A 25,972-nucleotide genomic window follows, 5' to 3' on the forward strand; every position below is an offset into this window, starting at 1 on the left:
TAAGCCTGGACAAACTCTTATATAAAGGAAATCGCTCCCGAGGACACATGGGAGTTATCGTCAAAGCTAGTTTTCATCATGCTCATATGGTTCGCGTTCGTTACTTTGATAATTTGATATGTGGGTGGACCGGTGCTTGGGTAATGCCCTTCCTTGGAGAAGTATCCCATTTATGATTAACCCCCCTCGCAAGCATCCGCAACTACGAAAGAAGTGTTAAGGTAAACCTAACCATAGCATGAAACATATGGATGCAAATCAGCCCCTTACGAAGCAACGCATAAACTAGGGTTTAAGCTTATGTCACTCTAGCAACCCATCATCTACTTATTACTTCCCAATGCCTTCCCCTAGGCCCAAACAATGGTGAAGTGTCATGTAGTCGACGTTCACACAACACCACTAGAGGAAAGACAACATACATCTCATAAAAATATCGAACGAATACCAAATTCACATGACTACTTATAACAAGACTTCTCCCATGTCCTCAGGAACAAACGTAACTACTCACAAATCATAGTCATGTTCATAATTAGAGGTGTATTAATATGCATAATGGATCTGAACATATATTCTTCCACCGAATAAACCAACTAGCATCAACAACAAGGAGTAATCAACACTACTAGCAACCCACGGGTACCAATCTGAGGTTTTGAGACAAAGATCAGATACAAGAGATGAACTAGGGTTTGAGAGGAGATGGTGCTGGTGAAGATGTTGATGGAGATTGACCCCCTCCCAATGAGAGGATTGATGGTGATGACGAGATGACGATTTCCCCCTCCCGGAGGGATGTTTCCCCGGTAGAACAGCTCCACCGGAGCCCTAGATTGTTTCCGCCAAGGTTCCGCCTCGATACGGCGGCGCTTCATCCCGAAAGCTTTCTTCTTATTTTTTCCAAGGCAAAAGACACCTAATATCAGAAAATGGGCATCGAGGGGCTTCCAGGTGGCCCACGAGGCAGGGGGCGCGCCCTCCACCCTCGTGGACCGTGGGTGGCCCCCCTCTGGTGCTTTCTTCACCCAATATTTTTAATATATTCCAAAACTGACTTTCGTGGAGTTTCAGGAATTTTGGAGATGTGCAGAATATGTCTCTAATATTTGCTCCTTTTCCAGCCCAGAATTTCAACTATCGGCATTCTCCCTCTTCATGTAAACCTTATAAAATAAGAGAGAAAAGGCATAAGTATTGTGACATAATGTGTAATAACAGCCCATAATGCAATAAATATCGATATAAAAGCATGATGCAAAATGGACGTATCACGCGCTGTAGGCTTCGAGCTAGTTTGTTGCGACCTCGCCGGGCGCCCGTATTGTTTTACCGGTCGTACCATTCCTTTCTTTGTCATTAGGCGCTGCTCGCTCGAGCATGCTAATGGATCGGGTCCCGTTATGTGTTTATCATGAGTAGCTTCTCTTTATTAAACTGGAATGTGCGTGGGCTTAATGACCGCGCACGCCGTTGGGGAGTCCGCAACCTGGTTGAACAAACACGCTGCTCTTTCCTTTGCCTTCAGGACACGAAGCGAGAAGATATCCTGGCCTCCATGTTGCTGGAGATCACGGGGCCTCAGCTCACCGGCTCGGCAACCTGCCAGCCTTGGGGACGAGTGGGGGCGCCCTGATTGCCTGGGATGCAGAGAAGTATGAGGTGGACACCATGGACATATCCATGTTCGTTGTCTCGAGCCTCATCAAGCCAAGATCCGGTGATGCGCCGTGGTCGCTGACCATGGTGTATGGGCCTGCCGATGATGCCATGAAACCGCTTTTCTTCGTCGATCTAATCAGAATCCGCGGGTTGATTACGGTTCCGTGGTTAATCACGGCGGACTTCAGCCTCATCTATGAAGCTCGGGACAAAAGCAACTCCAATCTCAACCTCAGCCTCATGGCTCAGTTCCGTGGGGATCTGAACTCGAGTGACCAGATGGAGATTAAGCTCTCGGCCGCAGATTCACATGGTCAAATGAGCAGCGAGAACCCACTCTCGTCAGGCTGGACCGGGCATTCTGCATGCCAGACTGGAACGCGCGGTTTGCTTCTGCACGGCTGCAGCCCCTGGCCACGGCTATGTCGGACCACTACCCGCTGCTGCTCACTTGCGACGCGACCATCCAGAGGCGTCCACGGTTCCGCTTTGAGGCATTTTGGCCGCACATGGAGGGATTCCAGGATGTGGTGCTTCACTTCTGGTGGCAGCCATGCCGAGCCACAAGTGTCGTGGCCAAGCTCAATGAGAAGTTGTGGCATGTTGCGCGAGCGTTGAGCCGCTGGCACAAGTGCCACATCGGGGATACGAAACTACAGCTTCTTATGGTGCAGGATCCTGTCGCCTTGCTAGATGCTGTGCAAGAAAGCAGGTGCATGATGCCTGATGAGCTACAACTACGGAAAGACCTCAAATCTAGGATCCTGGGGCTCGTGGTTATCGAGCGCATCAATGCCAAGCAGCGGGCACACGTACGCTGGCTTAGGGCGGGGGACGCCAATACAAAGTTCTTCCACATTAAAGCTAACTCACGGAGGACGAAAAACTACATTGTGTCATGATACGTCTCCAATGTATCTATAATTTTTGATTGTTCCATGTTGTTATATTATCAATCTTGGATGTTTTATAATCATTTTATATCATTTTTTGGTACTAACCTGTTGACATAGTGCCAAGTGCCAATAGCTGTTTTCTGCATGTTTTTTACATTCCAGGAAATCAATATCAAACGGAGTCCAAACGCAACGAAACTTTACGGAGATTTTTTTTGGACCAGAAGGAACATAATGGGCCCTGGCTGCGCCTGAGGGGTGCTCCGAAGAGAGCACAACCCACCAGGGCGCGCCAGGAGGCCCAGGCGCGCCCTGGTGGGTTGTGCCCACCTCGGGTGCCCCCTAGACCTCCTCTTTTCTCTATAAATACCCCAAAATTCTAGAAACCCTAGAAGCGTCGACGAAATATTGATCTAGCTGCAGCAGAGTCCAGAACCACCAGATCCAATCTAGACACCATCTCGGATGGGGTTCACCACCTCCATTGGTGCCTCTCCGATGATGCGTGAGTAGTTCTTTGTAGACCTTCGGGTCCGTAGTTAGTAGCTAGATGGCTTTCTCTCTCTCGCTGAATTCTCAATACAAAGGTCTGTTGGAGATCCATATGATGTAACTCTTTTGCGGAGTGTTTGTTGGGATCGATGAACTTTGAGTTTATGATCAGATCTAACTCTTTATATCCATGAAAGTTATTTGAGTTTCTTTGATCTCTTATATGCATGATTGCTTATAGCCACGTATTTCTTCTCCGATATTTGGGTTTTGTTTGGCCAACTTGATCTATTTATCTTGCAATGGGAAGAGGTGCTTTGTAGTGGGTTCGATCTTACAGTGCTTGATCCCAGTGACAGAAGGGGAACCGACAAGTATGTATCGTTGCTACTAAGGATAAAACGATGGGGTCTATCTCTACATAGATAGAACTTGTCTACATCATGTCATCGTTCTTATTGCATTACTCCGTTTCTCCATGAACTTAATACAATAGATGCATGCTGGATAGTTGTCGATATGTGGAGTAATAGTAGTAGATCTTGGACATGATGCCTATATAATGATCATTGCATGGATATCGTCATGAGTATTTGAAGTTCTATCAATTGCCCAACAGTAATTTGTTCACCCACCGTTTGCTATTTTTCTCGAGAGAAGCCACTAGTGAAACCTATGCCCCTCGGGTCTCTTTCTCATATTATTTGCCTTTGCGATCTACTTTTCCTTTGAATTTATTTTCAGATCTACTAAACCAAAAATACAAAAATACCTTGCTGTAATTTATTCTTATTTATTTTATTTGGCGTTCGATCTATCAATGTACTACAATTTTATCACACGTCTGTTTGCCTATCTTGAGGCGCCGCTACCCGAAAGGGATTGAGAACCCCTTTTACACGTTGGGTTGCGAGGATTTGTTATAGATGTGCTGGGGTTGTTTACGTTGTGTTGCTTGGTTCTACTACTGGTTCGATAACCTTGGTTTCTGATAACCCACAAGTATAGGGGATCAATTGTAGCCTCTTTCGATAAGTAAGAGTGTCGAACCCAACGAGGAGCTAAAGGTAGAACAAATATTCCCTCAAGTTCTATCGACCACCGATACAACTCTACGCACGCTTAACGTTCGCATTACCTAGAACAAGTATGAAACTAGAAGTACTTTGTAGGTGTTGTTGGATAGGTTTACAAGGTAATAAAGAGGGCGTAAATAAAATCTAGGGGCTGTTTAGATAAAGACACAACTAAATTAGTTTTAGTAAAGAGTGTCTTGTCACGAGAAAGTTATTTGTCCCTAGGCAATCGATAACTAGACTGTTAACCATTATTGCAATTTTATTTGAGGGTGAGGCATAAGCTAACATACTTTCTCTTCTTGGATCATATGCACTTATGATTGGAACTCTAGCAAGCATCCGCAACTACTAAAGATCATTAAGGTAAAACCCAACCATAGCATTAAAGCATCAAGTCCCCTTTATCCCATACGCAAACAACCTACTTACTCGGGTCTGTGCTTCTGTCACTCACGCCACCCACCATAAGCAAATCATGAACATATTGCAAACCCTACAGCAGGAATCCCTCACGCTTGCGCGACACGGAGAGCACCATAGGACAGCACCAATAATAAAACATGCAACTCAAACCAATCTTGATCATCAAATAACCCATATGACAAAACGGATCTACTCAAACATCATAGGATAGCCATACATCATTGGGAAATAATATATAGCGTTGAGCACCATGTTTAAGTAGAGATTACAGCGGGTAAGAGAGAGGTTACACCGCTGCATAGAGGGGGGAAGAGTTGGTGATGATGGCAGTGAAGTTGTTGGTGAAGATTGCGGTGATGATGATGGCCCCCGGTGGCACTCCGGCGCCACTGGAAGCGAGGGAGAGAGAGCCCCCCTCCTTCTTCTTCTTCCTTGACCTCCTCCCTAGATGGGAGAAGGGTTCCCCCTCTGGTCCTTGGCCTCCATGGCGTGGGAGGGGCGAGAGCCCCTCCGAGATTGGATCTGTCTCTCTGTCTCTCTCTGTTTTTGCGTTCTCGTCTGCTACCCTTTCACCGTTTCGTATATATATGGAGATCCGTTACTCCGATTGGACTGAAACCTTCGCCGTGATTTTTTAACCAAAAATTAGCTTTCTTGCGGCCGAAAAAGGGCATCAACCGCCTTACGGGTGGCCCACGAGGGTCAGGGGCGCGCCCAGGGGGGCAGGCGCGCCCCCTACCTCGTGGCCACCTCGAGCACCGTCTCACGTTGATTCTTCTTCCGGAATTCTCCAAATATTCCAAAAATATTCTCCATCCATTTTTATTCCGTTTGATATGGATATTCTGCGAAACATAAAACATGCAACAAACAGGAACTGGCACTGGGCACTGGATCAATATATTAGTCCCAAAAATAATATAAAAAGTTGCCAAAAGTATATGAAAGTTGTATAATATTGGCATGGAACAATCAAAAATTATAGATACGACGGAGACGTATCAGCATCCCCAAGCTTAATTCTTGCTCGTCCTCGAGTAGGTAAATGATAAAAAAGATAATTTTTGATGTGGAATGCTACCTAGCATAATCTTGATCATGTAATCTAATCATGGCATGAATATTAAGACACGAGTGATTCAAAGCAATATTCTATCATTTGACATAAAAACAATAATACTTCAAGCCTACTAATAAAGCAATCATGTCTTTTCAAAATAACATGGCCAAAGAAAGTTATCCCGACAAAATCATATAGTCTGGCTATGCTCCATCTTCACCACACAAAATATTCACATCATGCACAACCCCGATGACAAGCCAAGCAATTGTTTCATACTTTTGATGTTCTCAAACCTTTTCAACTTTCACGCAATACATGAGCGTGAGCCATGGACATAGCACTATAGGTGGAATAGAATATGATGGGGGTTATGTGGAGAAGACAAAAAGGAGAAAGTCTCACATCGACGCGGCTAATCAACGGGCTATGGAGATGCCCATCAATTAATGTCAATGTGAGGAGTAGGGATTGCCATGCAACGGATGCACTAGAGCTATAATTGTAGGAAAGCTCAAACTGAAACTAAGTGGGTGTGCATCCAACTTGCTTGCTCATGAAGACCAAGGGCATTTGAGGAAGCACATCGTTGGAATATACAAGCCAAGTTCTATAATGAAAATTCCCACTAGTATATGAAAGTGATAACTCAAGAGACTCTCTATATGAAGAACATGGTGCTACTTTGAAGCACAAGTGTGGTAAAAGGATAGTAACATTGCCCCTTCTCTCTTTTTCTCTCTTTTTTTGGGCCTTCTCTTTTTTTGGCCTTTCTCTTTATTTTTTATTTTTTTTCGTCCGAAGACTCATCCTGACTTGTGGGGGAATCATAGTCTCCATCATCCTTTCCTCACTGGGGCAATGCTCTAATAATGATGATCATCACACTTTTATTTACTTACAACTCAATATTACAACTTGATACTAGAACAAACATATGACTCTATATGAATGCCTCCGGCGGTGTACTGGGATGTGCAATGATCTAGCGTAGCAATGACATCAAAAAATGGACAAGCCATGAAAACATCATGCTAGCTATCTTACGATCATGCAAAGCAATATGACAATAAATGCTCAAGTCATGTATATGATGATGATGGAAGTTGCATGGCAATATATCTTGGAATGGCTATGGAAATGCCATGATAGGTAGGTATGGTGGCTGTCTTAAGGAAGATATAAGGAGGTTTATGTGTGATAGAGCGTATCGTATCACGGGGTTTGAATGCACCGGCGAAGTTTGCACCAACTCTCGAGGTGAGAAAGGGCAATGCACGGTACCGGAGAGGTTAGCAATGATGGAAGGGTGAGAGTGCGTATAATCCATGGACTCACATTAGTCATAAAGAACTCATATACTTATTGCAAAAGTTTATTAGCCCTCGAAGCAAAGTACTATTACGCATGCCCCTAGGGGGATAGATTGGTAGGAAAAGACCATCGCTCGTCCCCGACCGCCACTCATAAGGAAGACAATCAATAAATACCTAATGCTCCGACTTTGTTACATAACGGTTCACCATACGTGCATGCTACGGGAATCACAAACCTCAACACAAGTATTTCTACTAATCCACAACTACCCACTAGCATGACTCTAATATCACCATCTTTATATCGCAAAACTATTGCAAGGAATCAAACATATCATATTCAGTGATCTACAAGTTTTATGTAGGATTTTATGACTAACCATGTGAATGACCAATTCCTGTCATCTCTCTAAATAGATATAAGTGAAGCAAGAGAATTTAATTCTTTCTACAAAAGATATGCCCATGCTCTAACAAATATAAGTGAAGCAAAAGAGCATTCTACAAATGGCGGTTTTCTATGTGAAGAGGAACATGCAATCCAAACTTCAAATGATATAAGTGAAGCACATGAAGCATTCTATAAAGCCATACTCAAAAGATTTAAGTGAAGTGCAATGAGCATTCTATAAATCAACCAAGTACTATCTCATACCAGCATGATGCATAAAAGAAAAGTGAAAACTAAATGCAAAAGACGCTCCAAGATTTGCACATATCGCATGAACGAAACGAATCCGAAAACATACCGATACTTGTTGAAGAAAGATGGGATGCCTTCCGGGGCATCCCCAAGCTTAGACGCTTGAGTCTCCTTGAATATTTACTTGGGTTGCCTCGGGCATCCCCAAGCTTGAGCTCTTGCCTCTCTTCCTTCTTCTCACATCGAGACCTTCTCGATCATCGAACACTTCATCCACACAAAACTTCAACAGAAAACTCGGTAAGATCCGTTAGTATAATAAAGAAAATCACTACTCTAAGTACTGTTGCAAACCAATTCATTTTTTTTCATTATGTCTACTGTAATATAACTTTTTCACGGCTTAATCCACTGATATAAATTGATAGATTCATCAAAACAAGCAAACTATGCATCAAAAACAGAATATGTCTAAAACAGAACAGTCTGTAACAATCTGAACATTAACCATACTAATGATACTTGAAAAATTCTTCCAAAATTAGGAAAAATAAACAATTTGTATAGAAAGAAGTTCAAAAAGAATCAGAACCGTTTGACGTTCCAGTAAAAAATGTAAAATCGCGCACTACAGCCAAAATTTCTGTCCTGCACCGTACAAACCAACAAGCATTGTAAACATCCTAAAGGCAAACCTTAGCACATTATTTTTATAATACAATGGAATTGTACAAGGGGATAATTATTTTTGTTGAAAAGTTCTGTAATCAAGATTCACAAAGTTTCCGTGAGCATGAACAAAGTTCAAGGCTAGCTCCCACTTCAACAATGCTCGTCTTTCTCACTTTCGCTTTTCTTTTTGAGAAGTTTCGGGTTCCCCTCTTTCTTTTTGTTGTTTTTAAACTATATGAAAGCACTCAACAGAAATAAATGACTCACTAAAACTTCCGGGTTGTCTCCCTGGCAGCGCTTTCTTTAAAGCCATTAAGCTTGGAATATAGTGCTCAAGTAATGAATCCACCCGGATCCCAAGGTATATCAAAGTCAATTTTAATTAACAATGATTTGTAATTTACTAGTGAGCACAAAGCAACATATATCATGTAATGACGAAGTCTAACTCTCTTCCTATGCATCGGCATGTCATAAAAGAACAATTCATGCACACATAGTAAAGGCCAATGCATAGTATAAACATTTTCTTGCAATTTTATCGTGTTGGAAACATAGAGAGGTGGAGATATAGTTCCTCTCTCATAATAATTGCAAGGAGGAGCAGCAAGCACATGCATATTATATTCATCAAAATCATCATGTGCAACAGTAAAAGGCAACCCATCAATATAATCCTTAATAAGCACGAACTTCTCCGATATAGTGTAGTAGGAAGAATTCAAAAAGATAATAGGACTATCATGCGTGGGTGCAATAGCAACAATTTCATGTTTAACATAAGGAACTATAGCAAGTTCATCTCCATAAGCATAATTTATATTGGCATCTTGGCCACAAGCATAGCAAGCATTATCAAAAAGGGATATTTCAAAAGATTCAATGGGATCATAGCAATCATCCTTCGGTAAACACGAAGGGAAATTAAACAATGTATGAGTTGAAGAGTTACTCTCATTAGAAGGTGGGCACGGGTAGCTAATCCGCTCTTCCACCATTTGTTCTTCGTTCTCCTCATCATCTTTTTCATCCAATGAGCTCACAGTTTCATCAATTTCTTCTTCCATAGACTCCTGCAAAATATTAGTCTCTTCTTGGACAGCAGAGTAGTCCTCAATATATGGTTCAACATAGGCATTAGAAGCATATTATCATAGCAATATTTAAGTATGGCAAAATTTTCAGATTTGTAAAGAGTAGCACCATACTTTTCAATCAAAGAAGCAATTTCATAAGCACCCTTAAAAGCAACAAATTCTTGAATTTGTTGAACATCATAGTAATTATAAACACCCTTAGCATACGAAGATACGATTCCATTATCACTAAACTCACATTGATAAGGAAGGTGTTTCTTAGAGTTTTCGGAACAACAAGTAAAATCATATATTTCACATAAATTCCAAGCATAGCATTGCAAACGATGAATTTGACCCAGTAAAAGTTTCCCTTTTCAGGTATACGGTGTCGCACATAACATGCATGCTCATCTAAAGATTTGCCCTCAACTAAGCTAGTTGGGGTTTCAGCACGAGCACATAGGGATCAAAGATGATCCAAGTAATAAGCTTCAGGAGTGTGATAGATTTTGAGTGGTTCTTCAACCATTGGTTCAGTAGGTACAACTAATTTTTTTGGTATTTTGCGTTTCCTACCCATAACTAAAGATAGAAAAAACTAAGAACAACAAATAAAAATACTTAGTGATAAATCAAACAAGCACACACGAGAATATTCACCCCACGCTATGACTCCCCGGCAACGGCGCCAGAAAAAGGTCTTGACAACCCACAAATATAGGGGATCAATTGTAGCCTCTTTCAATAAGTAAGAGTGTCGAACCCAACGAGGAGCTAAAGGTAGAACAAATATTCCCTCAAGTTCTATCGACCACCGATACAACTCTACGCACGCTTAACCTTCGCTTTACCTAGAACAAGTGTGAAACAAGAAGTACTTTGTAGGTGTTGTTGGATAGGTTTGCAAGTTAATAAAGAGGGCGTAAATAAAATCTAGGGGCTGTTTAGATAAAGGCACAACTAAATTAGTTTTAGTAAAGAGTGTTTTGTCACGAGAAAGTTATTTGTCCCTAGGCAATCGATAACTAGACCGGTAATCATTATTGCAATTTTATTTGAGGGTGAGGCATAAGCTAACATACTTTCTCTACTTGGATCATATGCACTTATGATTGGAACTCTAGCAAGCATCCGCAACTACTAAAGATCATTAAGGTAAAACCCAACCATAGCATTAAAGCATCAAGTCCCCTTTATCCCATACGCAAACAACCTACTTACTCGGGTCTGTGCTTCTGTCACTCACGCCACCCACCATAAGCAAATCATGAACATATTGCAAACCCTACAGCAGGAATCCCTCACGCTTGCGCGGCACGGAGAGCACCATAGGACAACACCAATAATAAAACATGCAACTCAAACCAATCTTGATCATCAAATAACCCATAGGACAAAACGGATCTACTCAAACATCATAGGATAGCCATACATCATTGGGAAATAATATGTAGCGTTGAGCACCATGTTTAAGTAGAGATTACAGCGGGTAAGAGAGAGGTTACACCGCTGCATAGAGGGGGGAAGAGTTGGTGATGATGGCGGTGAAGTTGTTGGTGAAGATCCCGGTGATGATGATGGCCCCCGGTGGCACTCCGGCGCCACCGGAAGCGAGGGAGAGAGAGCCCCCCTCCTTATTCTTCTTCCTTGACCTCCTCCCTAGATGGGAGAAGGGTTTCCCCTCTGGTCCTTGGCCTCCATGGCGTGGGAGGGGCGAGAGCCCCTCCGAGATTGGATCTGTCTCTCTGTCTCTCTCTGTTTCTGCGTTCTCGTCTGCTGCCCTTTCACCATTTCGTATATATATGGAGATCCGTAACTCCGATTGGACTGAAACCTTCGCCGTGATTTTTTTCCAAAAATTAGCTTTCTTGCGGCCGAAGAAGGGCATCAACCGCCTTACAGGTGGCCCACGAGGGTCAGGGGCGCGCCCCCTGCCTCGTGGCCACCTCAGGCACCGTCTCGCGTTGATTCTTCTTACGGAATTCTCCAAATATTCCAAAAATATTCTCCGTCCGTTTTTATCCCGTTTGGATTCTGTTTGATATGGATATTCTGCGAAACATAAAACATGCAACAAACAGGAACTGGCACTGGGCACTGGATCAATATGTTAGTCCCAAAAATAATATAAAAAGTTGCCAAAAGTATATGAAAGTTGTATAATATTGGCATGGAACAATCAAAAATTATAGATACGACGGAGACGTATCAGTTTCATATCTGAGTGAAATACCTACCACCGCTGTGCTGCATCATCCCTTACTCTTTGGGGAAATACCGACGCAGCTTCAAGCGACATCAAAAGGAAATTTCTGGCGCTGTTGCCATGGAGGATCTTCAACATATACCAGGTTCCTAATCACAAACTCATCTCCTCGCAATTTACATTATTTGCCATTTGCCTCTCGTTTTCCTCTCCCCCACTTCACAAAAAATTTCCCTTTTATTCGCCGCTCTTTTTCGTTCACCGTTTTCTTGTCAGATCTATTTTTTAGCGCAATCTTGTTGTGTAGTCATCATGAATCAAGAGAACACCAAGTTATGTGATTTCTCAAATACCAACAACAATGATTTTATTGGCACTCCGATTTCTCCTCCCGCCACTAGTGCGGAGTCTTGTGACATTAATACTGCTGTGCTGAATATTGTTATGAAAGATCACTTTTCTGGTACTCCTAATGAGGATGCCGCGTCCCATCTTAATACCTTCATGGAATTATGCGATATGCAAACAAAAAAGATGTGGACAATGATGTGGTGAATATGAAATTATTTCCGTTTTCTTTGCGTGATTCTGCAAAAAATTGGTTTTCTTCTTTGCCTCGCAATAGTATTGATTCTTGGAATAAGTGCAAAGATGCTGTTATCACTAAGTATTTTCCTCCCGCAAAAATTATTTCCCTTAGAACCTAGATTTTGAATTTCAAGCAACTTGTACATGAGCATGTTGCACAATATTGGGAAAAGATGAAAATGATTCTAAGGAATTGCCCAACTCATGGGTTAAATCTTTGGATGAGCATACAAAAAATTTATGCGGGGTTGAATTTTGTTTCTCGTAATCTTTTAGATTCCATCGCGGGTGGTACTTTTATGAAAATTACTTTGGGTGAAGCCACCAAATTGCTTGATAATATCATGGCAAATTGTAACATCCCAAATTTTCAATTTGGAATGTTTTACAATTATTAGCTAAGCATCTATGCATTTTGATTGAAAATGAGTGGCATTTGAAAATTTCAGAGGCAGTTGAGTTTGTGTTGTGAATTTGAACTTGATTTGGCATTGAAATTTATTTCAAATATCCCTGACAAATACTTGATCAAAAGTATGAGAGGAGCTAACATGGCACTCCAAAAATGTCAGAAGAAATGTATTGCCAAAAAGTTTGAATTCAAATCTGAATTTTATTTGGGATTTCCAGAAATTGTTTTTTTTAGTTTGAGTTTTACCTCTGGAAAAATGTCCAAGTTGTAGGATTAATTCCCCTGAGAATTTTGATATATATATATGTCCTATAAAAAGGTATATATATATATATATTTTTTATATTTTTTCTTCCCTCTATTTCAAAAAAAGGGGAAAGCCTCAGGCGCCAGCCAGGCCAACCGGCCCAGCCAGTGCCGAGCGCAGCCCACCAGCGGGCCAGGCGCAGCCCACCGACGCCGAGCCGGCCTGCCCCAGCGCGCCCGCACGCCCGAACCCTCTCCCGATGGGTCGCCCGATCCCCTCTCCCTCTCTGTCTCACTGACGTCCTGGCCCCACCTCTTTCTTTCCCCTCGCGCACGGCACGCCGCACCGGAGCACGCGCAGAGCGCGCCCGACACCGCGATCTTCTCGGGATCGCGATCCCGCGTCGCCCCCTCGTCCAAGTCCATGTCCTATAAGTTCCCCTCGCTCTCCTCTCTCGAACCCCCTAAAACCCTACGCTCCAAACCCACCACAGCGCACGACATCGCCATTCGCATCTCGCCGCCGCCGCCTCGGTTCGCCGCCGCCGCTGCCACCGGTGAGCATCCCCCCTTGCTTCCAAGCTACACCACCCGAACCCCCTGTTCGTTCCTCATCTCCCTGACATCCTCTCTTCTCCCAGGGAGCCCCGAAACCGTCGTCCCCGAGCTCGACCGCCGCCCGCCGGAACTGCAGCTCACCAGGGAGTCGTCGCCGTCGCCCCGATCGCCACCGCCGTCCCCGAGCTCCACCAACTCCACCCCCGCCTCCGCAACACCTCGCGGCACCTCTCCGACACCTTCGCCGACCTCCCCGACTACCGGAGCCGCCGCACCGCCAACGCCCGAGCCGCCGCCGTCGTCTCCGTTCGTCGCCGCCGACGCTGTAAGTCCAAGCTCCCCTGCACCGTTGAATCTCGCATGTATGGCCTAGATTAGAAGCAACGAAGGGGTACGGTTTTATTTAATAGATCGGTTTTACTTACGGTTTTTTTTGTTAGATCGAACCGGTCGACTTTTCTGTTTAGCCACAGGCGCTTTTTATTTAGATTTTGCCTGAGCGGCATATAGGCCCAATAGCGCGGTTTTCTCTTTAGTTTTATTTCTTCGTTTCTGTTTTAGCAGAATAGTTCTGTTTTTGTTTTTGCTATTTCTTCTAGTTGGTTCAATATTTTTAGTTGATTTTTTTTGTGAGTTTTCAAATTTGTTGTAGTTTCTGTATAACATATGTTTAGCCATGTTTAAATTATTAGAAATAGTTTTATATTAGATTTAGACAGATTAGTTTTTCTGCCACAAATTGAGCTAGGATTTTTTTTGTGATTCATTTTGCTACTGCTTAGTTTTGACCATGCCTAGTAGTAGGAACTTGTTTGGGTATTTTAGATTTAATAAACAATTAGTTTTATGTCGAAATCAAGTTTTTCTTGTTTATTTAGCTCACTGCTGTTTTCCTACTGTTCTAGTTAGCAAATTATTTTATTTTTATTATTTTATATTTTATTTTAGATTAGTTTCTGTAGCTACAGAGGATGAACTTTTATTTACAGTAGAATAAAACTTTTATTTTATTTTCTTTGCTAGGATTGTTTTAGGCATAATAGGAGTTCTATAATAGCTTTTGATGTGATTCTTTTTGCTCCTAGTTTGTATGAAGTTTTCCCTTCTGTTAGGTAGCAAAACCAATGCTTAGGTTCTGTTAAGAAAAGTTTTAGTTGTGTAAAACTATTTCTTAGTTGTTGCTTGATATGATGAAAACCTTGATTTGCTTTCTCCGAGTTTTTCTTTGGTTTTGGTTTGAGTGCTTGGGTGTTTTACTTCAACTTGCTGTTATGTTATATTGTGCTATACTTATTTGTGCTATTGTTTGAATCGGTAGAATTCCCGGAGTGCGAAGCCTGCTATTACGAGTCGCTAGCTTTCGAAGACCGTCAGCCAGGCAAGTCATTTGATCATGTTTTTACAATACCTATGATTTTATTGCATTAGAGTTATACCTCCCCACCATGCATGCAGTAGGAGAATTTTGTTAAGTTATGTTCTTGAGTAGTATCATGAGGTAGGATGAACCCTTCTCCCTTGTTACCGATGCCCGGGACGATGTAGTTGATTGCTATGCTTTAGTAGACGGGGTTGGTTGAGTGATTCACAAGGGAGATGTGAGAGTCAAGATGATGACAACCCCATGACGTCAAGCTCAAGATGGACTTCAAAATTCACTACTGGGTGGAGGACGGTTGACGGGCACCCTGGAGAAACCAGCGGATGGGCGGGATGCATGGAGAAGCGCCATGACATCTTGCGGAAAGCTTCACCCAGCCACGAAGAGACGGATGGATACCCCATTGACCGGAAGCTTACCTGTGCAGCCGCAAGCCATTATGGGCTCTGGCTTGGTCGACCCTAGGCGTGACTCTGGCCGGACGGTGCTACGAGATGTAGAAGAACGGTAGGATTGGATGGGCACCGGCAGTGGCCCAGAGGAACTCTTCGGAAGACCCTGTTTCGTTCGTCCCGTCTTCAAACACCGGGCAGTGCGAAGACTTAAAGGAGGGAACGATTCTTGCGGGTAAAGTGCACAAACCTCTGCAGAGTAACAACCTAATCGATTAGCCGTGTCCCCGGTTACGGACAAATGAGCCTCTGGAATTGGAGTATTTCGGATATCTCAACACTGAACTTAATAAATTAATTGAGGGGGGTTATTTAATAATTGGGAACGAGACATTGGTTGGCGGAACCATCTCAATAACTACCAACATTTTGTAGTAATTGCAAACAAGTCCTTGTTGTAGGGAAAAACCGGCTTTTTCGCAAAACAATGAAACTTAGAGCCCCACAGCCAAATTGCATATAGTATTAGTAATTTTATTGTTGTTCTGTATTCATGACTTGCCGGCATATTCAAAATGCTGACCTACACGGCTGCAACATCTTATGTTGCAGAGGAATTTTCCGATCAAGAGTGAGGCTACGATCCACGCTTGGCGATTGCCCTATGGAGTCGGATGGACTCGCTATTCGTCTACGCTTCCGCAGCTTTATTTAGTTTATTTCTCATGAGTTGGCCTTCGGCCGAATTTATTATGATGTAATAAATACTCGATATGAGAATCGTGTAATAAATTCAGGTGTGATTGAACTTTGAATCTTTGCATCAATGTACTGTGTGTGCCAGCATGATCTTGGGATGGTACAGCTACACAGAGACTTGACCGATTTCGGGTCGGGTCGTTACAGAGATGGTATCAGAGCACACGCTGACCGTAGGACGTACCCCCTAGGATCGGAAAGCCATAGGAAGAGACTATTTTATTTAATGTCCTTATCATTCCGTAATTCTCCCCTGTTCATTTCCGACTTCTCTCCGATTTTCAACATTCTAGATGACCGCCGAGTTCACCCCAGTTCTGCTACCGGAGTTTTGCCAGCCAGATGAGACGATGCTTCTCGGCAAGAAGCTGGTTCAGATCGTGAAGAAGCTGAAGATTGCCCTGACCTCAATCACCGGGAAGCCTATCAATGCACTTCCGACGGATACCCGCTACAGGATTATGGTGCACATTCCAGGGAGGACCTTCGGAGGACATTCAGAGCCCATTGACTTTGAGTTTACCGATTTCACTTGGATCCTCGGAAGAGACATGGCGATTTATCGTGCACTTGGACATCTCCGAGAAGAGTACAGGGCCGAGCTCGACCCATCAGACCTCGCCATGATTTCTCGCAGAGCTAGGAATGGAGATATCATCCGTACCGTAGAGGACGACTCCATTCTTTCATATGTCCAAGACTTGGAGAGTCTCATCAGGAACCGGGAAATCCGGACGCGCCGAAACTCGAAGGTACACAGGAGGTTGTTGTTCCGTGAACTGGAACTGGAGGAGAAAGCACGCGCGGACTTCCTTGAACATGAAGAAGAAGTCAAGGATTTTATGGAGAGAATCGAGGTCCGGGATAAATATATTGCCACACTGGAGGAGAAGATAGACATGGGAGAAGACCTTTTTCCGAGTGGAGATGATGGACCTCTCGTGAGCAATGACCAGGATTATGAAGAGAGCTCCACCGAAGGAAGCCGCAAGAGGAGACGCCGCACCAGAGGACGCCGCACCGGAGGATGCAAGAATAATTGATGAAGGCATTTAGTCGACCGCCATGTTATTTTAGTTTTTTTCGTCGATCAGTTAGGCCGTTATTTTCGATTAGTCGTGAGATTTTTGTAATCCCAGATTGAACCTTGTTTGAGATGAATGAATAAATGATTGGTCTGATTATGATTGTGCATTCATATGGGTAGTGCTATTTTCTCATTAGACCCTCGTTCTATTCTAATTTCTCATCCACTCCAAAACACCAGATGCCTCCGAGACGTGCCCCCGGTTTCAACTTTCCGCCGGAGCTCACCCAGCTGATCCAGCAGCAGAATGCCCTGATGCAGATGCTCATCCAGAACCAGAACAACAACAACAACAACAACAACAACAACAACAACAACAACAACAACAACAACAACAACAACAATCCACCGCCACCACCCCATGTTGACAACTTGACACGCTTCCTAAGGCTGAATCCGCCAGTGTTGTCTAGCAGCACTGAGCCGATTGTGGCCGATGATTGGCTCCGCAAGGTCGGAAGGGAGTTAGCCACTGCTGGATGCATAGATGCAGAGAAGGTGCGCTTTGCCGCACATCAGCTTGATGGAACCGCAGCTTCTTGGTGGGAGAACTACACCGCCACTTATCCGGCCGCCACCGTGACATGGGCTGAGTTCCAGCAGGCCTTCTGCACCGCTCATGTCTCAGCTGGAGCCATGAGTCTGAAGAAGCGTGAGTTCCGCAACTTACGCCAGGGGAACCGTACTGTGGGGCAGTACGTGGATGAGTTCAGCAAATTATCTCGCTATGCCCCAGATGATGTGGCCACAGATGCCGCAAAGCAAGAGAAGTTTCTCGAGGGACTCAATGATGAGCTAGGAATGCAGCTAATGGTGGCTACCTTCAACAACTACCAGGAGCTGGTAGACAAGGCCACCATACTTGAAGGCAAGCAGCAGCAGATTGCTAGCCGCAAGCGGAAATATGGCCAGGGAAAGTACAACTCCGGAGCTCAGCAGAAGCCCCGCTATACCCCATACTCAGGAGGACATACCCATCACACCCATGGAGGACATAATCATGGAGGACATAACCATGGAGGGAATGGGAACAATCGCAACCACGACAACAACTCCAAGTCGGGCAATGGAGGCAATGGCAACCAGCACCGTCCTGCTCCGGCTCAGAAGGATCTGAGTCATATCACCTGTTTCAAGTGCCAGAAGACAGGACACTATGCCACCGATTGTCCGGAGGCCAAGCAGAGGAATGGAAACGGCAACGGCAATGGAAGCTCAGCAAAGAAGCCCAACCCTTTTTCTCGTGCTCAGGTGAATCACCTTGACGTGGAGGACGTCTATGATCAGCCAGACACTGTGGTTGGTAAGTTTTTATTAAGTTCACATCCAGTATTGGTACTCTTTGATTCCGGTGCAACGCATTCTTTCATATCAAGGGTAGTTATGGAAAAGTACGGGTTGCCCACTAGAACCCTTAGAACCCCACTTCAGGTCACTTCCCCAGGAGGAGAGATGACGGCAGGCTTAGGCTGTCATTCGACCCTCAGCATTGGAAACCATGATTTTCCTGCAGACCTCATAGTATTGGAATCCTAGAGTTTGGATGTAATTCTAGGCATGGATTGGTTGACCAAGTTTGAAGGAAACATTGACTGTGCTCGCAAGACGATTTTGCTCACCACCCCGGAGCAGAAAAGGATCAAGTATGTATCCAGACGCACACCGATGGAGAATCGGGTGAATTCCCTCACGGGTGTTGTTCAGGAGGAAGTGCCCGTAGTGCAAGATTTTCCCGATGTGTTTCCAGAGGAATTACCAGGAATGCCATCGGACAGAGACATTGAGTTTTTGATTGAGTTATTGCCCGGCACAACCCCAATATCCAAGAGACCCTATCGGATGCCCCCGAATGATTTGGAAGAGATCAAGAAGCAAATTAAGGAGCTATTGGAGAAGGGATATATTCGCCCAAGCTCGTCACCTTGGGGAGCCCCAGTTCTTTTGGTAGAGAAGAAGGATGGAACCCTGAGAATGGTTGTGGATTATCGTTCATTGAACGATGTGACCATCAAGAACAAGTACCCTCTGCCGATGATTAATGATTTATTTGATCAACTAGTTGGAGCCAAGGTATTCTCCAAGATCGATCTTCGATCAGGGTATCATCAGTTGAAGATTCGTGAACAGGATATACCCAAAACAGCTTTCACCACCAGGTATGGTTTATATGAGTATACCGTCATGTCATTCAGATTAACTAATGCCCCTGCGTATTTCATGAGCATGATGAACAAGGTATTTATGGAATATCTGGACAAGTTTGTCGTGGTGTTCATCGATGACATATTGGTTTTCTCCAAGAGCGAGGAAGAGCATAAGGAACATCTGCGTCTAGTTCTGGAGAAACTCCGGGAACATCAGTTATATGCCAAGTTCAGCAAATGTGAATTTTGGCTGAAGGAAGTCGGATTCCTCGGACATGTTATTTCTGGAGAAGGAATAGCAGTCGACCCCACCAAGGTCGAATCGGTCACCAACTGGCAGTCCCCCACCTCAGTCAAGGAGATCCACAGTTTTCTCAGACTCGCAGGATATTATCGGAGGTTTATTGAGAATTTCTCCAAGATTGCCAAGCCCATGACTGAGCTGTTGAAGAAGGAAGCCAAGTACATTTGGACCGAGGATTGTGAAGCCAGTTTTCAGGAGCTGAAGAAACGTTTGGTTACCGCCCCGGTGCTAATTTTGCCGGACATACACAAGGATTACCAGGTATATTGTGACGCTTCTCGTCAAGGACTCGGAGGAGTGCTCATGCAGGAAGGAAAAGTTGTAGCTTATACCTCCAGACAGCTACGACCTCACGAGATGAATTATGCCACACACGATTTGGAGTTAGCAGCCGTAGTGCACGCACTCAAGACCTGGAGACATTTCCTCGTCGGAAACAGTTGTGATGTTTACACGGATCATAAGAGCCTGAAGTATATTTTCACGCAGAAGGAATTGAACCTCAGGCAGAGGAGATGGCTTGAATTGATCAAGGACTATGACATGAGATTGCATTATCCCCAGGGAAGGCAAATGTTGTAGCAGATGCCTTGAGCCGTAAAAGTTATGTGAACACCCTCATAGCTGGAGGATTACCTCAGGAATTAGCCGACGATCTCAGAGAACTCCGACTGGAGATAGTACCGAGAGGATTTGTCGCCACCTTGGATATACAGTCCACTCTGACCGAAAGAATCCGTGAAGCCCAGAAGACAGACAAGGAAATTGCAGAGATAAAGGAAAAGATGTGTAACGGAAAGGCGAAAGGTTTTCGTGAAGATGAGCACGGAACTTTATGGTTTGAGGATCGTATCTATGTGCCTAATGACCCAGAGGTCAGGAAGTTAATTCTTCAGGAGGCCCATGATTCACCATACTCGATTCACCCAGGCAATACCAAGATGTATCTGGATTTGAAGGAATGTTTCTGGTGGACAGGTATGAAGAAGGATATTGCCGAGTACGTAGCAGTATGCGATGTTTGTCGGCGAGTAAAGGCGGAACATCAAAAGCCGGCAGGGTTACTTCAGCTTTTGCCGATACCCGAGTGGAAATGGGAAAAACTTGGAATGGATTTTATCACAGGATTACCGAGGACCCGTTCAGGTTATGATTCTATCTGGGTAGTGGTTGATCGCTTGACCAAGGTAGCTCATTTCATTCCCGTGAAGACCACATATACCAGCGCTAAGTTAGCCAAGATATACATGACCAGGATCGTATGTCTGCATGGAGTTCCGAGGAGCATCGTGTCAGATAGAGGAACACAATTTACCTCAAAGTTTTGGAATCATTTGCATGAAACTTTGGGTACGAGGCTGGAGTTCAGTACAGCTTTTCATCCGCAGACAGATGGACAGACCGAGAGAGTCAACCAGATTTTGGAGGACATGTTGAGAGCCTGTGCGCTAGACTATGGGTCTAGCTGGGATGACAACTTGCCATATGCAGAGTTCTCGTACAACAACAGCTATCAGACCAGTCTGAAGATGGCCCCTTTCGGAGCTCTATACGGAAGGAGGTGTAGAACACCATTGCTGTGGGATGGTGTTGGAGACCGAAAACTTTTTGGTCCCGATCTTATCAGAGACTCCGAAGAGAAGGTCAAGCTGATTCGAGATAGACTCAAGATAGCCCAGTCGAGACAGAAGAGTTATGCCGACAGTAAACGCAAGGAGATAACATATGAAGTTGGAGACCGAGCATATCTCCGTGTGTCCCCACTTCGAGGAATCAAGAGGTTCGGTGTTAAAGGAAAGTTAGCACCCCGGTTTATAGGCCCCTATAAAATCCTCGAACGCAGAGGAGAAGTTGCATACAAGCTGGAATTGCCGGAAGGATTGTCCGAAGTTCACGATGTCTTCCATGTTTCTCAACTGAAGAAATGCCATGCTGAGATGGCCGAAATTCCGTTGAGAGACACAGTGCCCCTAGAGGCCATACAGCTCGACAGTGATCTGACTTATAAGGAGAAACCCGTCTGAATTCTCGAGACTGCAAACAGAGTCACCCGCAGCAAGATCATCAAGTTATGCAAGGTTCTGTGGAGTCATCATTCCGAGGAGGAAGCCACCTGGGAGCGAGAAGAAGACCTCCGCCGAGACCACGCGCACCTATTTGCTAGCCAACCCGAATCTCGAGGGCGAGATTCATCTTAAGGTGGGTAGGTTTGTAACATCCCAAATTTTCAATTTGGAATATTTTACAACTATTAGCTAAGCATCTATGCATTTTGATTGAAATTGAGTGGCATTTCAAAATTTCAGAGGCAGTTGAGTTTGTGTTGTGAATTTGAACTTGATTTGGCATTGAAATTTATTTCAAATATCCCTGACAAATACTTGATCAAAAGTATGAGAGGAGCTAACATGACACTCCAAAAATGTCAGAAGAAATGTATTGCCAAAAAGTTTGAATTCAAATCTGAATTTTATTTGGGATTTCCAGAAATTGTTTTTTTTAGTTTGAGTTTTACCTCTGGAAAAATGTCCACGTTGTAGGATTAATTCCCCTGAGAACTTTGATATATATATGTCCTATAAAAGGTATATATATATATATATTTTTTCCTTCCCTCTATTTCAAAAAAAAGGGGAAAGCCTCAGGCGCCAGCCAGGCGAACCGGCCCAGCCAGCGCCGAGCGCAGCCCACCAGCGGGCCAGGCGCAGCCCACCGACGCCGAGCCGGCCTGCCCCAGCGCGCCCGCACGCCCGAACCCTCTCCCGATCGGTCGCCCGATCCCCTCTCCCTCTCTCTCTCACTGACGCCCTGGCCCCACCTCTTTCTTTCCCCTCGCGCACGGCACGCCGCACCGGAGCACGCGCAGAGCGCGCCCGACACCGCGATCTTCTCGGGATCGCGATCCCGCGTCGCCCCCTCGTCCAAGTCCATGTCCTATAAGTTCCCCTCGCTCTCCTCTCTCGAACCCCCTAAAACCCTACGCTCCAAACCCACCACAGCGCACGCCATCGCCATTCGCATCTCGCCGCCGCCGCCTCGGTTCGCCGCCGCCGCCGCCACCGGTGAGCATCCCCCTTGCTTCCAAGCTACACCACCCGAACCCCCTATTCGTTCCTCATCTCCCTGACATCCTCTCTTCTCCCAGGGAGCCCCGAAACCGTCGTCCCCGAGCTCGACCGCCGCCCGCCGGAACTGCAGCTCACCAGGGAGTCATCGCCGTCGCCCCGATCGCCACCGTCGTCCCCGAGCTCCACCAACTCCACCCCCGCCTCCGCAACTCCTCGCGGCACCTCTCTGACACCTTCGCTGACCTCCCCGACTACCGGAGCCGCCGCACCGCCAACGCCCGGGCCGCCGCCGTCATCTCCGTTCGTCGCCGCCGACGCTGTAAGCCCGAGCTCCCCTCCACCGTTGGATCTCGCATGTATGGCCTAGATTAGAAGCAACGAAGGGGTACGGTTTTATTTAATAGATCGGTTTTACTTACGGTTTTTTTGTTAGATCGAACCGGTCGACTTTTCTGTTTAGCTGCGGGCGCTTTTTATTTAGATTTTGCCTGAGCGGCATATAGGCCCAATAGCGCGGTTTTCTCTTTAGTTTTATTTCTTCATTTCTGTTTTAGCAGAATAGTTCTGTTTTTGTTTTTGCTAGTTCTTTTAGTTGGTTCAATATTTTTAGTTGATTTTTTTTGTGAGTTTGCAAATTTGTTGTAGTTTCTGTATAAAATATGTTTAGCCATGTTTAAATTATTAGAAATAGTTTTATATTAGATTTAGACAGATTAGTTTTTCTGCCACAAATTGAGCTAGGATTATTATTTTTTTGTGATTCTTTCTGCTACTGCTTAGTTTTGACCATGCCTAGCAGTAGGAACTTGTTTGGGTATTTTAGATTTAATAAACAATTAGTTTTGTGTCGAAATCAAGTTTTTCTTGTTTATTTAGCTAACTGCTGTTTTCCTACTGTTCTAGTTAGCAAATTATTTTATTTTTATTATTTTATATTTTATTTTAGATTAGTTTCTGTAGTTACAGAGGATGAACTTTTATTTACAGTAGAATAACACTTTTATTTTATTTTCTTTGCTAGGATTGTTTTAGGCATAATAGGAGTTCTATAATAGCTTTTGATGTGATTCTTTTTGCTCCTAGTTTGTATGAAGTTTTTCCTTCTGTTAGTTAGCAAAACCAATGCTTAGGTTCTGTTAAGAAAGTTTTAGTTGTGTAAAACTATTTCTTAGTTGTTGCTTGATATGATGAAAACCTTGATTTGCTTTCTCCGAGTTTTTCTTTGGTTTTGGTTTGAGTGCTTGGGTGTTTTACTTCAACTTGCTGTTATGTTATATTGTGCTATACTTATTTGTGCTATTGTTTGACTCGGTAGAATTCCCGGAGTGCGAAGCCTGCTATTACGAGTCGCTAGCTTTCGAAGACCGCCAGCCAGGCAAGTCATTTGATCATGTTTTTACAATACCTATGATTTTATTGCATTAGAGTTATACCTCCCCACCATGCATGCAGTAGGAGAATTTTGTTAAGTTATGTTCTTGAGTAGTATCATGAGGTAGGATGAACCCTTCTCCCTTGTTACCGATGCCCGGGACGATGTAGTTGATTGCTATGCTTTAGTAGACGGGGTTGGTTGAGTGATTCACAAGGGAGATGTGAGAGTCAAGATGATGACAACCCCATGACGTCAAGCTCAAGATGGACTTCAAAATTCACTACTGGGTGGAGGACGGTTGACGGGCACCCTGGAGAAACCAGCGGATGGCCGGGATGCATGGAGAAGCGCCATGACATCTTGCGGAAAGCTTCACCCAGCCACGAAGAGACGGATGGATACCCCATTGACCGGAAGCTTACCTGTGCAGCCGCAAGCCATTATGGGCTCTGGCTTGGTCGACCCTAGGCGTGACTCTGGCCGGACGGTGCTACGAGATGTAGAAGAACGGTAGGATTGGATGGGCACCGGCAGTGGCCCAGAGGAACTCTTCGGAAGACCCTGTTTCGTTCGTCCCGTCTTCAAACACCAGGCAGTGCGAAGACTTAAAGGAGGGAACGATTCTTGCGGGTAAAGTGCACAAACCTCTGCAGAGTAACAACCTAATCGATTAGCCGTGTCCCCGGTTACGGACAAATGAGCCTCTGGAATTGGAGTATTTCGGATATCTCAACACTGAACTTAATAAATTAATTGAGGGGGGTTATTTAATAATTGGGAACGAGACATTGGTTGGCGGAACCATCTCAATAACTACCAACATTTTGTAGCAATTGCAAACAAGTCCTTGTTGTAGGGAAAAACCGGCTTTTTCGCAAAACAATGAAACTTAGAGCCCCACAGCCAAATTGCATATAGTATTAGTAATTTTATTGTTGTTCTCTATTCATGACTTGCCGGCATATTCAAAATGCTGACCTACACGGATGCAACGTCTTATGTTGCAGAGGAATTTTCCGATCAAGAGTGAGGCTACGATCCACGCTTGGCGATTGCCCTATGGAGTCGGATGGACTCGCTATTCGTCTATGCTTCCGCAGCTTTATTTAGTTTATTTCTCATGAGTTGGCCTTCGGCCGAATTTATTATGATGTAATAAAGACTCGATATGAGAATCGTGTAATAAATTCAGGTGTGATTGAACTTTGAATCTTTGCATCAATGTACTGTGTGTGCCAGTATGATCTTGGGATGGTACAGCTACACAGAGACTTGACCGATTTCGGGTCAGGTCGTTACACAAATTATTCACAATGGCATACCGAGAGAGCTCCTACTGGTAAAAAAGTTAATTCGATTGAAGAAATTTCTTATTTGAGTGAAAAAGTTGATGCTCTTATGAAATTGGTTGCTAGTAAAAGTGCTCTTGTTGATTTTAATGATATGCCTTTGTCTACTTTGATTGAGAAAAATAGTGATGCCATAGATGTGAATTTTATCTCTCGAAATAATTTCAATTGCAATGCTTATAGAGGTAATTTTAATCCTAGGCCTTTTCCTAGTAATTCCTCTAATAATTATTGTAATTACTATGGAAACCAATCTTATAATGGTAGTAGGAACACCTATGATCTTGAGAACAATATTAAAGAATTTATCAACACGCAAAAAGTTTTCAACACTTCCATAAAAGAAAAGTTGAGTAAGATTGATGATTTGTCTAAAAGTGTTGATAGAATTGCTCATGATGTGGAAAATCTCAAGATGAAATTTTGTGTGCCAAAAGTAGATGAATCAACTAAAGCTCTTTATGTTTCTATGGATGAAAGTAAGAAAAGAACCGCTATGCTTAGAGCTAAAAGAGAATTAAAAAAACGTATTCTAGTGATTTCTTTCGCAAAAGTGATGAAGATCTTAAAATGATTGGTGTTTCTTCTATTGATTCCTTGTTTAGTAAAGTTAAGATTGATAAAAAGGGACTGGAGAAGATTCAACTTTAGGTAGAAGGCGTCCCAATATTTCAGAGGGTGAAAATCTTATTGAGAAAATTGATGAAAGTGGGTTTGAAGAGGTCAAAACTTTAACTAGTGATGTGCCCACTCTTTTGGATTACAAAGACTTTAATTATGA

This window comes from Triticum aestivum, chromosome 5D, assembly GCF_018294505.1.
Source record: "Triticum aestivum cultivar Chinese Spring chromosome 5D, IWGSC CS RefSeq v2.1, whole genome shotgun sequence".
Classification (NCBI taxonomy): Eukaryota; Viridiplantae; Streptophyta; class Magnoliopsida; order Poales; family Poaceae; genus Triticum; species Triticum aestivum.